General features: G+C 41.2%; 1 long non-coding RNA gene across 1 annotated transcript in view; it reads left to right on the top strand.

Annotated features, from left to right (window-relative positions):
- Positions 1 to 15,380, top strand: part of LOC118585892 — a 31,090-nt gene extending 15,710 nt beyond the window's left edge. Inside the window, exons 3-4 of the long non-coding RNA XR_004945249.1 lie at positions 10,066 to 10,289; positions 15,205 to 15,380. This is a non-coding gene — a long non-coding RNA (uncharacterized LOC118585892). The remainder of the gene's footprint in view (positions 1 to 10,065; positions 10,290 to 15,204) is intronic.
- Positions 15,381 to 16,875: the final 1,495 nt, after the last annotated feature.

Genomic DNA, 16,875 nt, shown 5'->3' with positions numbered 1-16,875 from the left:
ACCATATGTGTGAGATGCCTGAGGAAGTCAGAGAGGACATCAGATCTTGAACTAGAGTTACAGATGGTTGTGAGCTTCCATGTGGATGCTGAGGTTGGAACCTAGGTCCTATGGAAGAGTATTAGTGTCTTAACCACTGAGCCATTTCTTCATCCCCAACAACCACTCTTAAAGTCAGTGCATAAAGGTCAAAGCAGGATGGAAGTATCACCTGTACATAGTAATGGGACTTGACAGTAGACTGGTTTCCTATCCTCCACTTCTTATGCTTTGTATTATAATTGTTCCTAATTTTTAGAGCCTATAGGATATATTATTTAGTATTATATTTTGCTAAGTTTTATCATTTCCCATTCCCATTTCTGGACTCTGGGATGTTGTTTTCACACTTACACATGCACAAGTGGGAGAGGAGCACAAGCACATTTTATTGTTCAGTAAGGTGGTGTTTATATGTGCCTGTGTGAAGGAGAATTCAAAGGAAGAGTAGACATAAGTACATCACTTTAGAAGGCTGAGTTCAAGAAAATAGTTGCACCAATTGCTATCTGTACTGCTGATATAACTGGTAGGTAATATAGTGTGATTCCCAAAATATGTTGATAAACTAAATCACAAGTCCATTCGTGGATCAAAATAATAAAAACAGGACTGAAAAACATCTACGTTAGAAAACTCGCAGTAGATGACTGAAGTTCAAGGAGAAACTTTTGGCTGCACTTTGCATCTGGGGTCATGCTCCAGGGCACTCCAGTTTCAGTGTTACTCGGTGACCCAAGGAACTCAAAGGTGAGCAAGTATCACCAACAGTAGTTCCCCCACTTCGGGTGGGAACGCTGCAGGTTGCCGCTCGGTGCTGCCTTCCCTGCAGCCTGGTGTCATCAGGAGGACGATGTGTGTTTGCAGAGCGATCTTGAGTCTTCTTCCATCCCCTCAAGTTTACTCTTACGTGTATGGGTGTTTTGCTGCATGTGTGTCTGTGTACCACATACATGCCTTGTCCCCGGGGAGGCCAGAAGACGGCATCAGATCCCCAGAACTGGAGCTTTAGATCATCGTGAGCTGCTGGGTGGGTGCGGGGAGTTGAGCATGGGTCTTCTGCAAGAGCAACAAATGCTCTTGACCTCTGAGCCACCTTTCCAGACCCCCTCCGCCCCCTCCCCCCAGTTTCCTTTAAAAGGAAACCCTTTCCTGGTCTCTGATGCTTCTCCTTCATTTTTCTGTTTCTCTGATTTTATTCTTTTTGCTTGTGTGGAAAAGAGGCTGAACGTTGATGGTTAAGAATTTGGATTTTTTATTTATTTATTTATATTTTTTTTAGGCATTTATGTGGAGGCAAGTTCTGGGTCTCTTGGCACGAATACATACCTGTTTCCCTCTTCTCACAATATGATGGCCTACTCCTTTTCTCTCATGTAGTGGGTAAGGTGGATGTTCTTTTAAGAATCTCTGTAAATTTAAGTATATGTAAAGTTTCTTAGTAGACATAGATAAAGTCCATGGCTTTCACCATGGATAATATAAAATTTAGTTGCTTTATTACTTTCTTTTTGTTTTTGCTTTACTACTTTTGAAATGAAATTTTCTTAAACTACTAGCTTGGCATTTATTTCATCACTAAATTTGCCTGCTGGTGGAACTTGCCTAAATGATCAGTTTTTTTCTTATAAGGTTTATTTTTATTATTTGTAATTATATATACTTGTGTATGGGCATGTGCATATGACTGTGGGTGCTGGTCAAGACTAAAAGGATCAATTTCTCCTGGAGCAGGAGTTACAAGGGGTTGTGAGTTGCCCAACATGGGTGCTGGAAACTGAACTCAGTTCCTCTGGAAGAGTAATACATGCGTTTAAGTGCTGAGCAATCTCTTCAGCTCAGTAGTCGAATCTTATACAACCTCTTTTCTCTCTTTGGAGAAAATAAGCTATATTCCTTTTCTCTTCTCTTTAATTAATTTTTTGGTTAATATACAAACAGTGAGTTTCATCATGTTATCTTCATACACATGTGCCATTATACAGGAAGTATATTCTTCATTTGGAGGTCTGAGGGCTGATGTTGAGTGTCTTCCTCAATCCCTTTACACCTTTACTTTGACTGGAGTTGCAGGTACTACCACCATGCCCAGCTTTATACCTGGCTGCTGGGATCTGAACTTGGTTGTTACGCTTGCCCAGTCAACACTTTACCAACTAAGCCATCTCTCCAGCCAGTCAAATATGTTTCTTAAGTGAGTTTTCCTGGTATATTCATAAGCTAAAAATTGGGAGCTTATGTTGGTTTGAATGAGAAGTGCCCCCTACAGGCTTGTCTGCCTGAATGCTGGGTCCTAGCTGGTGGAACTGTTTGGAAAGGTTAGGAGGTGTGCCCTTGCTGGAGAAGGCGTGTCACTAGGCAGGATTGGAGTTTTCAAAAGAGTCTCCCCATTCCCAGTGTTATTCCTTCTTTGTTCCTCATTTGTGGATCAAAATGTGAGCCCTAAACCTACCCTAAACCTTTGACTTCATAAGCCCAATTAAATGCTTTCTTTAAGTTGCCTTAGTCATGGTGTTTTATCACAACAACAGAAAAGTAAATAATACAGAGCTGAAGCTCAGTATAGTCCCCAATGTTTCTTTTCTTTTTTTAAAGCACTGCTTACTAATCTGGAAGTCCTGATGCTTGGTGTTCTCAGCTTCAGGATACCATGATGTCCGCACATGCCACAACAATGCTTTTGATTATGAGTTAGAATTTGTGAATGTTAACAGATAATCTTTGACTGACAATAACTTCTCTACCTCTTGCTGGTAAAATGTATACATGATAATTAGAAATCTGACACATGTTTGTTTGAACTAGTGTATATTCAGAGAAATAATGATGTATAATTAAAGCCTAAAAGAAATCACAAAGGAAAATACCCCATTATTTAATTAGATACAGTTAAAGAACAGTCCATTTCAAATACTATAATTAACTTAAGTCTTCCCCTGAGAACAAACATAATAACATGCATGTACAAAAATCATGATGAAATCTATTAGCTTGTATGCTAAAACTAGATATCAACCATCTAGATTATGAGAGAGAGAGAGAAAGAGAGAGAGAGAGAGAGAGAGAGAGAGAGAGAGAGAGAGAGAGGCATTTTCCTGAAGTAGTGTAAGATATTTTTCTAAAATGTGCCTCCATAATGATAGTTGCTTTCCAGTGGTCCCAAAACTATAGGTATCCAGATGTGGTGGTGCAGGCAATAATCTCAGCTTTGGAGAGCTCTGATATGGACACAAGTGCTGTGGATATTGCTTTGTATAAATAAAATGCTGATTGGCTGGTAGCCAGGCAGGAAGTATAGGCAGGACAAGCAGAGAAGAGAATTCTGGGAACAGGAAGGCTGAGTCAGGAGATGCTGCCAGCCGCTGCCATGACAAGCAACATGTAAAGATACAGGTAAGCCACAAGCCATGTGGCAATTTATAGATTAATATATGGGTTAATTTAAGATAGAAGAACTTGATAGCAAGAAGCCTCCCACTGCCATACAGTTTGTAAGCAATATAAGTCTCTGTGTGTTTACTCAGTTGGGTCTGAGCAGCTGCGAGACTGGTGAGTGAGAGAGATTTGTCCTGACCATGGGCCAGGCAGGATCAAGAAAGCTCTAGCTACAGAGAGCCAGAGGTAGGGGCATCACCACAAGTTGGAGGCCAGCCTCCTCTGAAGCAAGTTTCAACTCAGGCCAATCTAACAATTAATCAACCAATAAAAACCAAACTTAAAGATAAAACAAAGTAAAGGTAAACCATTGTCATAATTTTATTTATTTCATTCGATTAAAAGGAAAACAAAGTACCCTCTTTTGTTATTCTTCGATTATTTCTCACCTTATAGGTGGATTTTGTTTTGTACAATAGGTGTAAACACTCCAGTCATGGATTCATGTCCCAACAATGTATGCCTCTACTGAACTGAGTTTTTTTTTTTATTATTTAGAATAATAAAACAAAGCAGAACAATAGTTCATACAACTTCATTTCTAACAAAAAATGAATCTTAGGTTATTCACTGCTTAATTTGCCTGTGGGTCTTTGCATCAGACTGCATAAACAGAATTAAGGGGTTGGTTCATAGCAGTCTCTTTAAGTAAACAAGAATCAGTCCAACCTAATTAGTTTCTCAAAATCATTGCTATTTCCTTCCTAAAGAATGTGTTTTTATAAGTGTGATACCCACGATATGACACAATAGTAGCAAAGAATCTTTGAGTTATGGGGAGGGAGGCAATAAGTCAAGTTATTGTAATGTTTATTTTTAGTCTCTCTCTACCTCCCTCCTTCCTTCTCCCTCTCCCCCTTTCCCCTTCCCTCCCTCTCTCCCTCCCTCCCCTCCCTCTCTCTCTCTCTCCCTCTCTCTCTTAAGCACAGGTGTTAGAAGAGGCTAGAGGAGGTTGTCGGATACTCTGGAGGTACAGGTATTTGTGAGGAGCTGATGTGGGTGTCAGGAACCAAACTCAGGTCCTCTGCAAAAGCAGTCCCTGCTCTTAACTGCCCAGTCATCTCTCAAGCCCCAGCCAGCAATCCAATTTTATTCTTTGTAAATGATACACTTTCCACTACCCTTATGATCTTTTGGATACTGAAACAAAACTAATATTATAATATCATTTAGTGATTTCTTAAAAATAATTTTACTTAGAATTCTTCAAAAGATAATATGGAGTGATGGAAATATTTGAAATATTCCAAATCCCAGCCCCCTAACTTACAAGCAGAGTGACCTTTGTCAAATTATTTCATCTAAAATTGTGTGTGTCTTGTTTTCTTCCTTTGTGAAAATAAGGTTGATTAAAATAATGGTTGTAATTAGCTAATTAATACATACAAGGTACTTAGAATTATTCCTATGTTAATTAACATATTTTAAATGAAAACTGTTGAGGGATACAATGTATTATGATTTCTGGTTGAATTAAGATTAAATTTCACACAAAACTGGATACTCTACAACTGAAAAAAAAAGTTTATTTCCCTATTTGCAACGTAAGAACAGGCTCAACCACACAGCCTTACCCTTTACTGCAGATCGTTCTTCACTGAGCATAGAATGTGATTCTTATGTCTCCATTAAATTCTTACTTACTGTGAACTAAACGCAGAATTCACTTTATTGCTGGTAATGAACGCCGGAGTATGTTCAGATTTGGTCTCTTTTTTAATTTGCCTTGCTTCTTTAAGTGTCCTGGGAAAGCTCATGTTTTATTTTGCATTTATCAGCTGACAGACACACACAGCTGTACCTTGTGGTGCTCTCATCTAGTCCCAGCCCTTAGGAGCGGGAGATGGGAGATGGGAGATGGGACTGGTAGGCTTGTTTGCACCACAGCAGACCATGTCTCAACATGCATAGAAGGGAAGGAGGCAACCCCCCACACACACACACACAAAGGTAAAAGATACGTATTATTAAAAGCATATTTTGCAAAAGTTACAAAGTTATAAAATCTCAAACCCTCCAATATGAAGCGTTACAACCATTTTCTCCAGAGGTTAAGTGATCAGCTTACATGTTTCATATCCTCTCCGATACCATCTGTGATGTGTAGGCATAGTCACATGTACACAAATGTGCACACAGGATGCCTCATAAAACTGAATTATTCCATTCCTAGAAGTCATCTACTGTGTTTTTCTCTTGACATTATATGCATACTATGTTAGTATTCAGAAGTGTGTAAAGCACGCACAGTTATGTATTTGAGCATGTCAAGTCTTTGCTATTAGCAAGTGTTGTCATGAGTTACCTCTATTAAAATTTTTATTACATTTGTGTGTGTGTGTGTGTGTGTGTGTGCATCTCCTCCTGCCATGGTGCCTGTGTTGAGGGCTGAGGACAATTTTCAGGACCGAGTCTGATACCTGGACCCCACATGGTGAGGAGAACTTTCACAGGTTATTCTCTGCTCTTCACAGGCAGTGTGGGGGCACTCCCTGCCCGGTATATAAATTAAAACGAAGAAACCTAAAACAGGAATGAATGTTGAATACGCTGTTTTTCATACTTGCATTTTCTCACAGCATCTTACCCGCTCACAGCAAAGATTATTTGAATCAGGTGGGCCACTGATTCTAAAATTACATTTGCTGTCTTGGTTTCCATCTGTGCCCCTGCACCTGCACACCAAGTCCTTGGTACTTCATTTTCCTTCTCATGAACAGAAGGTGTTAAATTCTTAAGAAGCTGACTGTTCCCAGGACTATTCTGAAGCTGTGTGTCCAGTTTCCCAGAGAGTCAATTTATTATTTTATTAAATGAATTTTTTTTTCTGTGCAAACTCCCTATTTCTCAGTACAGTGCAACTGGGAGGAAATGCCCTTTCAAGATTTCAAATAACGTTCCTAATGGAAAGTTTTACCACTGTTTCTGATGTGTTTTAGTACTTTCTGTTTGTAGAATTTATTTATCAAGATATTAAAGAATAGACTTTTTATGTGTTAGAAGGATGGAGAAAGGACCAGTGAAATGGGTCTGTGGTTAAGGCAGTGACCTTTAAGCCAGACAGAGGCACCGAGTTCATCCCAGACGTTCCCCCGAATTGCGTGTCTTCCCACCATCATGCATGTGCCATGGTATGTGTGCTCTACACATGTACACACACACACAAAGAAAGAAAGAAAGAAAAGTAAATTTCTTTGAAGCTGGGGAAATTTTCAGTAATTAGATGATTCATTAAATAATATATTTAACACTCCATATTGCTAATGTAAATGAGTGATATATTCTTGCAGAAAAGAAATGGTCCTTAACTCTATGCAAAAAAAGAGCCCACACATAGATTTTTTTTTAACAAAAATTGCTGGATTATAATCATAGATGATTATTTATTGTGGGTTTTCAATGGAGTAAAGAATGTTGTCACTGATGGCCTAGAAATGAAACAGATACTTGGAATTTTTCATTTAACATTTTCTAATTTGGGTTCAGTTATTTTTTGATTTAGTGTCTATAAATAAAAACATGATAGAATAGAGAAATCAACTCTTCACTCTAAGACTGCAACTGTTTCTCAGCTTCACAGCAGCTCTACTTCCTTGTTGCTTTTTCCCTGTATTTTGAAATAATTTGCTATTTGCCTTTGTTTTCCAAGCTGGTCTTGAACTTGCTTTTCTTACTTTGAAAAATGAGTGTCAATCAATATATTTTCTGTATTTAAACCTATTTACCATATAAATTAAACATACACGCTCTGGTTTTCTTCATTCTCTAGTTGTATCGTGTTTATGGATTAGTTCATTTGCATGAAGGCGCTGACTGCTGGCAAAGCTTTTTGCTGTGTTCAGCTTTTTAAAAGCCAAAAGATTTTGAAAGAAGATGGGCATTCTCCAGCTTCCAAATGTTGACTCTGGATTCGTCAGCCTAAGTAATAATAGGCTGCCTGCTGCCCGAAAGGTCAGAGTCACAAACCGATTAGAACATCGCGATTATGTGGAGAAAGAAACATTGGATCATCTGATGCCAAGTTTGAGCTGGACTGGGTTCTCTGACCTACTTTCCTTATGTTGGCTCTGTTTTGATGGATAGAACATGTCTAGCGTTTTCTGGATACCAGAAGCAGTCATTGTTTAAGCTTGAAGGTTTTAAGGATGATATATTGATGATTCCAACCTTCCCAGTAATCCTATTAATTATATGGTTAATTTGTAAAAATTTTGTGTGTTAATTAATTTTTTTTTTTTGCCAGCTAACAGGGTAATTGGTAGAGAATAGACGTTTACTTGGTCGCTGGCTCTGGAGATTGGCAAGTGTAAGAGCATCACATAGGAATCTGGCGGGGCCCTTCTTGCTGTGATATAACATGATGGATCACACATTGACCAGATAGGGGAAGTTCCTTAGTTTGGGTCTTGTTAATTTTGTCATACAGCTACCAGTTTCATCCCATTTTATCTTCATGACCTCATCTAATCTTAACTACTTCCCATAGAGACCCATCTCCACATAGCAATAACATAAGAATCAGGGAATTAAATTTCCAACACATGGTCTTTGAGATATAAGTTCAAATTATAGTCCTAGAAGTTGTGAAGAGCCAATGATTAACAAAAAACATAAAAGCAAAACCCACCATCACACACAGGTCTGATGTAGCACTTGAAACTTTAACTGCTACATTCACAGGTTATAAAACTCAAGTTATAAACTTTACTGAGATAATTCACATACATAAAATTCACCTTTTTGTTGGTTTTGTTTTCCAGACAGGGTTTCTGAGTTTACACTGGTTGTCCTTTAGACCAGGCTGATCTCAAACTCAGAGATCTACTGTCTCTGCCTCCCAGGTGCTGGGATTAAAGGTGTGCACCATTAAACCAGCTTAAAATTTTTTAACAGACATATAGTTCAGTGGTTTAAGATACTCAGATATTCATGTGATTGTATGACCACCAACACTATGTATATTTCAAAACATTGTCATCAGTTCAAGAAGCTCTGCCTCAGTAAGAGTCCTTCTTCGGAGTTAGCTCTTTGGAATAGCTGATTCAAAACATTGGTAGTGCTGGCAAGATGGCGCAGTAGGTGAGGACTCCTGCTGCCAAGACTGAAGACCGAGTTCAATCACAGAGAACCAAATAGTGGAAACACGGCATTGGCTCACTATCTGGAAAAAAGGAAGCATTCAATACAGTCTAAGATAAATAGTAATCCTTCACCAGGATTAGAAAGGTGCCTCGTTATTCCGATAGTGGTCCCTAGAAGAGCACAACTGTCAAGTTCACTGAATGGACATCACTATGGCATTGTTGCTGAGACCTGGAGGAAGGCAAGGCTGCTGTTCTCACCACTTACCGTTGTCTGGAGGCCTGAGAACACTCAGTGAGGGAGGGAAGAGGATGGAGAAGGGACCAGGATGCCCTTTTGTGTGGAATCGAAAGGAGGATCAACTCCAGTGCCTTTGTGTGATAACTAGGCAAGTGCTCAATCGCTGAGCCCTGTCTCCTTCTCTGCTTTTACTTTTTAAAGACTGGGTTTCACTAAGCTGCCCAGGCTGACACAGAACTCACTCTTATAGCCTAGTCTATTCCTGAGCTGGACATCCCTCTGTCTCGTCCTCATCAGAGGCTGAGATTATTGGCATCCACCAACAAGCCCCATCCATTTTGTAATATTACTATATTGTGTGAACACTTGAAAGCATCTATGGATAAGTTGCTAGGATTATCAAAGTGGATGGATAGAAGGTAAGTATTAGGCAATCAACTTCTGGCCTGTAGTCTCTGCTGAGGCATCTCAAAGTTAACAAAAGTCCAGGCTGGCAAGACAACTCAGCAGGTAAAGGCACCTATCCCCAAACCTGATGACCTGTTCAATACCTGAGTCCCCCTTAATGGAAGGAGAGAACTGACTCCTACAAGTCATTCACATATGTGCACGTGCACATGTGCACACACATACACACGTAGACACATTCACATATACATACTCATAGATACACAAAGCAAAATTAAGGAACAAACAGAAGCCTCAAGTCTTGATTGTTTTGCCCTTACAAATCTCTTTTTCTACCTAGTTTCATCTTTTGCAAGACCATTTATCTAGTAGCCTTGGCCAGAATTAAGTCTGGGTCTGTTTCTAAGTGTGCATTGCCTTTGTACCAATTACCCTTCGTGTAAGTGGATGGAGCCCATGCCATGTGTGAGCTGAATTTTATTTAATTTTTCTCATGCTTCCTCTATTGCTTTGGGGAAAGGAGTATGATTTTGTGTGTGTGTGTGTGTGTGTGTGTGTGTGTGTGTGTGTGTGTGTGTTGCTTACAAAGGTCAGAGAACAACTTTCAAGAGTTGGTTCTCTCCTTTCACTGTGGGTTCTGCGGACTGAACTCGGGCTTGCACACTGCTTACCCACAGTTCCACCTCTCAGCCCTGTGAGCTGAATTTCAGTTAGCTACTCTTATTCAATGAACATTTACACAGCTGTATATTCCATTCTGTCTTCCTCCCTGCTCCCCTTTCCTCATACTCAACTTATTCACAGTGCTGCCAAGTCTGTCTCCAGCATACACTTGAACCTGCTCTCTCCTCTTTCCTTCAGGCCTAAACCACCAGCACCTCTCCCCCTGAAAACTGGACAGTGTCCTTCTAGCTGGCCAGGCCACTCCTACAGCAGCTTCTGCAGTCCATTCGCTCCACAGAGGAAGTGATGATCTTACAACATAATTATCTCCTGCTTCATTCTCCACTTAGGAAGACGAATCCAAAGGCTTTGCTAAGAACCACAAGTCTCTGCATTGTTTGATCCTGTTTCTACCACGTAAGGTCTCTATATCTTCTCTGCTCTCAATATAAACTTATTTCAGTTTGATGTGCTGAGGTTCTGTCCTGCCTCGGGCTTGGGCTTTCACAGGTGCTGGCTTTTCTTTTGGGATAATAAGAAAAATGCTTCAAAAACAGCTCGTACTCATTTGCTTATGCGGTGTGCTGGGGACTCATCACCATACCTTACAAACACCAGGTGTTCATCACAGAAGTTGCATGGGACAGGTAACCTGCACTACACGTTTAAGAGATAAGGGAGCTAAGGCACAGACAAGTAGCCCAAAGTCCCACAGTTTACAGTGGTGAGCTTCACCTCAATCTTATTCAGTGGCTCCTTCTCTCAACCTGCGTCCTAGCACATCAGTCCTGTCTTTGGAGAGGTCTATCCTGACCAATGTATTTGTATGGGGTTGGAGAGTAGGGAGCAGTGGAGTCTGTCTGTTAGCCACTGTCTGAGTTCTTAGTGTCCTTCATACATGCCACAACTCATTTAATTTTACATCCGTCTTCCCTGTCTCCTCTACTGGGGACGTAAGCTTTGTGGGGACAGGCACTTGACAGATGTGCCAGCATGCTAGGCACACTGCAGAGTAGAAAAAATGAAAGGAACACTCTCAACAATGGGCACCCTGCTATGCCCCTAACACCACTCAACATATGTTGGTTGGGTATCTACAATCTCTTTTCTAAGCGGATTCTCGAATCCACAAAAATAAATCTTTAATAACTTTAAACAAAATTTAAGAAATTAAAGGAATTGCTTCTTCATTAACTTGATTGGCTTTGCTAGAATCCTCCTAGCCATGCCTGACAAGATTCTTGTAAAGGGTAGACAGCAGACTGACAGGGAGGGGTGGGGTTAGCTGTGAGCTGGAGATAATAAGCTAATATAGTTCCTTTTGAAAGAAGTCATGGTTGAGGTCTCTGCTACACTTGGTGGCTTTAATAGTAATCATTTTTCCAATTGGAAGTCTACTTAGAAAATAAATACTTGGCACTTTCTTATTGATTGAATGACTTAATGTATCCTGATGTTCTGCCAGGTTCCTTATCAAAAGAGGCAGCGACCAATTGACTAATTGAACTCAAGGAAACTTACTGAAAACAGACCAGACTCACAGACCCTACGGGAGACTGGCGGGGCACTGGGAGGTGTGCAAATCAGCAGGAAGCAAGGAGCATGTTCAGTCACCCTTTCATTTCTGGATTGTGTAGTGAGGTCCCAGCCTCCTGTCCCCACTGTCCTCTGCTCCTGTGTTGTGTATGCCGTGGGAAGTCGAATGAGAAACATCTGATAAACCTGGTTCATGTGCTTCACTTCCCAAGTCCTCATTCCCACGTCAGGGTCACCCACAGTGAAGTCCTTGCAAGATCACAATTCAAGCGGATGCCTCAAAGCCAGCTCCGAGTGCCTTTTCCCTGGGGAAAAGCAGAGGGGCGTGCTTGGACTGCTGCTAACTTGAAAGCTGTGTTCATGACATAGATTTTACCCCATACACAGACAGCAGGGCATTCCCGTGTATCTTTATTTTGACTTAGACAAGAAATAAAAGTGTGTCTTGTCATTAAAGGTAAAATACACGACAAACTCATTATGGATGAGTTATGTGTGAAATCACCTTGTCAGGACCAAACCCAAGAGAGCGCCACACATTCTTTGCAGATGTAGAGATGATGTTTCATACCAGTAAGTAATGACCCTGATACATTTTCCACTAATCACTGGCCTCTCTACCTGGCTTTCATCTCTGTAAGTTTAATTCCAGATATGTTGATTTTGTCTTATTAATTGTGTGATGGTCTAACAAAGTGTCAGACACTAGATAACTATATAGAGTTATAAAGAGTTTTACTTGGCTCAATTCTGGTAGCTAAAGAGTCTAAATAGCATGGCTGTGACATCCTGGAAAAGACCCCTGGCTGTGAGGACAACCTGGAAGGGAAGTGAAAGGGACCTGACTGCTTGTGAATGAGAAAACAGAGGAACTAACCCGCTCCCATGGGACCGAGCCCCCCCCCCCCCCCCCCCCCCCCCGTGAGACAGCATTAATTTTTATGTGAAGAAGAGTTCTCTAGGATATAATTACCTTCCTCTTGGCCCCACCTCCTAACTCATGAGAAACTAAGCCTGCAGCACCTGCACTCTCGGGGTGTAGGGGGGTGTAGGGGGGGGGTCAGGCTTTGTTTAACCATAGAGGGATCAGTTCAATGTATTCAAAAGTGAACTCATCTTTTTTATGCCTGACATTTTTTCTGTTTCCCCAGTTTGGGTAAATGCATCATTTTGTACCAGCTGTCCTGTGCTTCACTGTGTGGGTGCAGATCCTCTCACTCTTCCTTCATCTTGCTGTTCAGATATGTGTCTTCTTCTCTCTTGCCCTTTACCAAAGTCCTAGTTCAAATTCACGACATCTGTGCTACTCACTGATTTTCCAACTTTGCTTGGCTTTAGTTGGTCCCATCGCCTATGGTAGGCTGCTGGTGATCATTCTAGCCTTGCATCTCATCATTTTCTGCCATCCTAGTGCATAAACCACCCAGATTCTGAATATATTTTTCCCAACTAATCCAGGTGTGTGTGTGTGTGTGTGTGTGTGTGTGTGTGTGTGTGTGTGTGTGCGCCTACACGTGCACATGCATACTCATACTTGAGACTAAACACAGGGCTTTATACATGCCAGGCAACTACTATACCACTGAGCTATATTGGCAACCCTGACATTTTAAATATAGATTTAAACTGGCTAATCTTTTAATTTTATTGTTTGTTAAACTCTACTTCTAGTCTCTTTCACTGAATTCCTGCAGTGTGTACACTGAGCATATGTGTGCACTGCATACACCTCTCTCTCTCTCTCTCTCTCTCTCTCTCTCTCTCTCTTCCTCCTTCCCTCTCTCTCTCTCTCCTCCCCCCTCTCTCATCTACAGTTGTAGTTTCTCCACTTAGCATATCTTGGTAGACAAGGAGACACATTTGTTTAAATAAACGAAGCAGATGGCATTGAGTGGCGCACATGGACGAAGAGGAACCTGTGTTCCAGACACCAAGCCAAAAGAATATGTACTTCTGATGTTCCTTCTACTCACGCTAATTCACTTCACTCCAAGACAGAAAGGTCAGGAAAGCAACCCTGGCCACAGCACACATCCTAGACCCTCTTTCTTTCTGGCTTGCTGCAGTGCTTGCTACTTACTGTTCTGATATGGGAGACAAGCTCTGCTGTTCCCATTGCTAAACCAGGGCATGTCTTAAATGTCACACATCACATGGATTTGGGGTCCATTCGGTTGTAAGTCTCCATGTTCCTCTTGATGTGGTTTGTCCTGTCTTCTCTCTGCTGTTCCCGTGACTCCACCCCAAATCTGCCTATGACCTTGGCACCACCCCTTGCTATGGGCACTCAAGGCCTGCATTGCTTTGTGGCCTAGACTCAAGAAAATATATTAGGCAGTGCTCAAACGAATATTTTCCAAAAGGAAGAAAACACAGAAGCAGGTATCTCTGAGTTTTCAAGTCCAGTCTGGTCTACATAGGGAATGCCAGGCCAGCTAGAGCAGCATAGTGAGATGCTGTTCCAAAAAGACAAAAATAAAAAATAAAAAAATAAGAGAAGAGAGGAGAGGAGAGGAGAGGGAGGGGAGGGGAGGGAAGGGGAGGGGAGAAGAGGGGAGGGGAGAGGAGAGGAGAGACAGGATGAGAGAGAGTTGAGTACAACCACAATGATGGTAACTGAAATAACTGTTTTAAATAACTTTTGTAGCCTCCTATCCACATGCCACATGTGCATACATGTAGAGACATTCTTCCATCATTTTCTTCCTCTCATAAACTGTTTTTTTCTGATCACCAATCACACTGCTAATCCATAGAACAAAGGCTTTCTAATAAAGATCTTGTCTGTGTTTTTCACACCACTCATAACCTGAGAAAAAGAAATGGTTCCATTGAAGGCAGTTGGAGGAAGATAAACATGTTAATGGAAACACACACGGATGCAGTGGCGACTGGAGAAACTGCACCCTCTGAAAGGTGACATCTAATGCCCACGAAGTCTTACCCATGGCTCCTCAACCTTCTCTATCTTATGCTTCACAGCTTTTTTCATTATCTTATTACATGCTCAGTATCTTGTCCATGTAGTTCACAAAAGATACTCAACAGGAATTTTGGGCAGTCATTATTATCAAAAGAATTAAAAAAAAATCATTTGAGTCAAGGTTTCAGTGTGCAGCCTGGAGTGGCCTCTAACTCCACAGATCTATCTGCTCTGCATCCTCCATGCTGGGTTTAAAGGCATGTACCACCCTGTTAAGCCAGAAGATATCATCTCAGAGATCAGTGGGTAAGAAGTGAATCATGGCAGCAGCTTATTCTGGTATACAAAACACTGAGTGAGGTTAATTTATATTGTGGGGAACCTTGAATGAGTTGATGGTAAATATATCACCTTCTACCAACACCACACAGAATCCCAAATGACAATTTAAATTGAGTCTTCTAGGTAATGCAAAATCATGTACTGTTAGATGTGGAAAGCATTTCAGCCTCTCTTGTTCCACCATCCTCCTCTGTACTATGAGTTCTTCCTGTTTTAAGCTGAGATCATTTAAACATGCGTTTCCTAACCACGTAGGAAGGTTGATAGTTTCTGACTGATGGTGAGGAAGGAAACTCAGGTCAAAAGTCTATCTTGCATTACCCCTTTCTAATAACTCAACACATTTCAGTACCACAGCTTTGTTTAGTATGTGTTCAGAGGATTTGCAGAGGAATGGTCGAGTTCCTACAGTGAAGAGGTGTGCAGCACAAACCATCAGAAGGTTCTCTTCTAGTGTGTTAGGGTGGGGTTATGTTACTGCCGACGGATTGAGTTGTGGTTTATTCTAACCCTTGCTGTCTCTTTGAACTATCAAGGTTGTTTGATCCAGCATTAGAAGATTGCATTTTGTGAGAACCAAGCCAACGCCCACTACAGCTGTTGGACCAGCAACGTGCGTCACACCACAGACAGCCTGCCCAGCCACTGCTTTCCGGTTCCTGTTATTGTCTCAGAAATGCCAAAATTTGGAATTAAAAAATTGCTCATAAAAGCCCTTGACTCTCATTCTGTGATCAAATGTAAAAACGCTCACGAGAACATGCCTGGGTTGAAATCAAACAGGAAAGTCTAGGTATGCAGTGTTAGTTTCTCCTGAAAAGAAATTTGAATGTATCTGACAGAGCAGTAGCCACACCTTCTCCGGCCCTTCAGCCTTTATCAGCAACCCAGCCTTCCAGCTTTAGATTACAGAGAGCTCCGGTTTCCTCTGCTAGAAACACTTCTTGGGGACTGGCTGCCCGGCCACCTCAGTGTCTTCATTTCAGTCGCTCAGTTCAACAAGGACAATCTGACCCCACGTTCAAGAAATTGCTTAGTCGAAGCTTGCCTGCCTCCCCACACCATTAGCCACTTCCAGGCCATCTGGGTGTTTTGAAGTCTACAACACCAACAGGCTCCTAGCTGCTAGCACACAGACCTCTGGCCTCTTTCAGCTTCCTGATGTAAGTTTTATTTGTGGTCTGAGCACTTCTCAGGTCCCTGTTTTGGGTCCCCTTGTGTCCACTCTCTACACTCACAGGATAATCATTTTCTTTAATAGCTTAAAAAAACAAACAAACAACAACAACAACAACAATAAAAAAAAACCTTTAAAACACAAGGTGTTGAATGCCCATCACAACACTATGAAGAATAGAGTGGGCTAGTGAGTAGAAGATTGGCTGCCATCTCCTCATTCCGTATGTGTGTGTGTGTGTGTGTGTGTGTGTGTGTGTGTGTGTGTGTGTGTGTGTTTACAAGCATACACATGTGCATAGCATGTTATTTAAATACCAGCAAACGTCACAGAATTACATTATATGTAATCTCAAATGACAAATTAAGTTTTACAGATAACCTAATATCGCATGTAGTTAGATTTGCAATGTTATGCTTCCCTAGTCTACCCTCTACCCTACATTCTATAGATTTTCTGCTTTTTAGACTTCTGTCATTTAACCATGCACTTATACGCATATTTTGTTACAAAAGATAGATTATCAGGACAGACAGATAGCTCAGTTTGTCAGAGCACTTGTTCCCGCAGAGACCCTGGGTTCAGTTTCCAGAACTCTAGCTCCAGGGAATCTGATGCCCTCCTCTGACTTCCTCTAGCACCTTGTGGTGCCCATACATACATGCAGGTAAAACATTCATATATATAAAATAAAATAAGCAAATTTAATAACTAGGGTTATATGTTGTATAACTTGCATTTTTTCTTTACTTCAGATCATGAGTATCTTTCCTGGTCAATGGACTAGCTGCTACCTAGTCCTTTAAAAGATTCCATAGTGGGAGGAGGGGCTTACAAGGTCCTATCCCTACGTGAGGATCTACAGTCAGTAAGTGATTAATGGGGTGAGGGGTGAGGGGAGACATTTTCTTCAGTAGTGTGGCCACTGGTAAGATGTCCGTCTCCTGTAAATATGGATGGCAATTCAGAGTCGCCCAGGCCTTCCGTTGTCACAATGTAGATAGTTGCCTTTATTATAGGGCTCTTCGGG

This window comes from Onychomys torridus, chromosome 6 (genome assembly GCF_903995425.1).
Source record: "Onychomys torridus chromosome 6, mOncTor1.1, whole genome shotgun sequence".
NCBI classification, from domain to species: Eukaryota; Metazoa; Chordata; class Mammalia; order Rodentia; family Cricetidae; genus Onychomys; species Onychomys torridus.
This window is presented reverse-complemented; position numbering and strand designations above follow the sequence as displayed.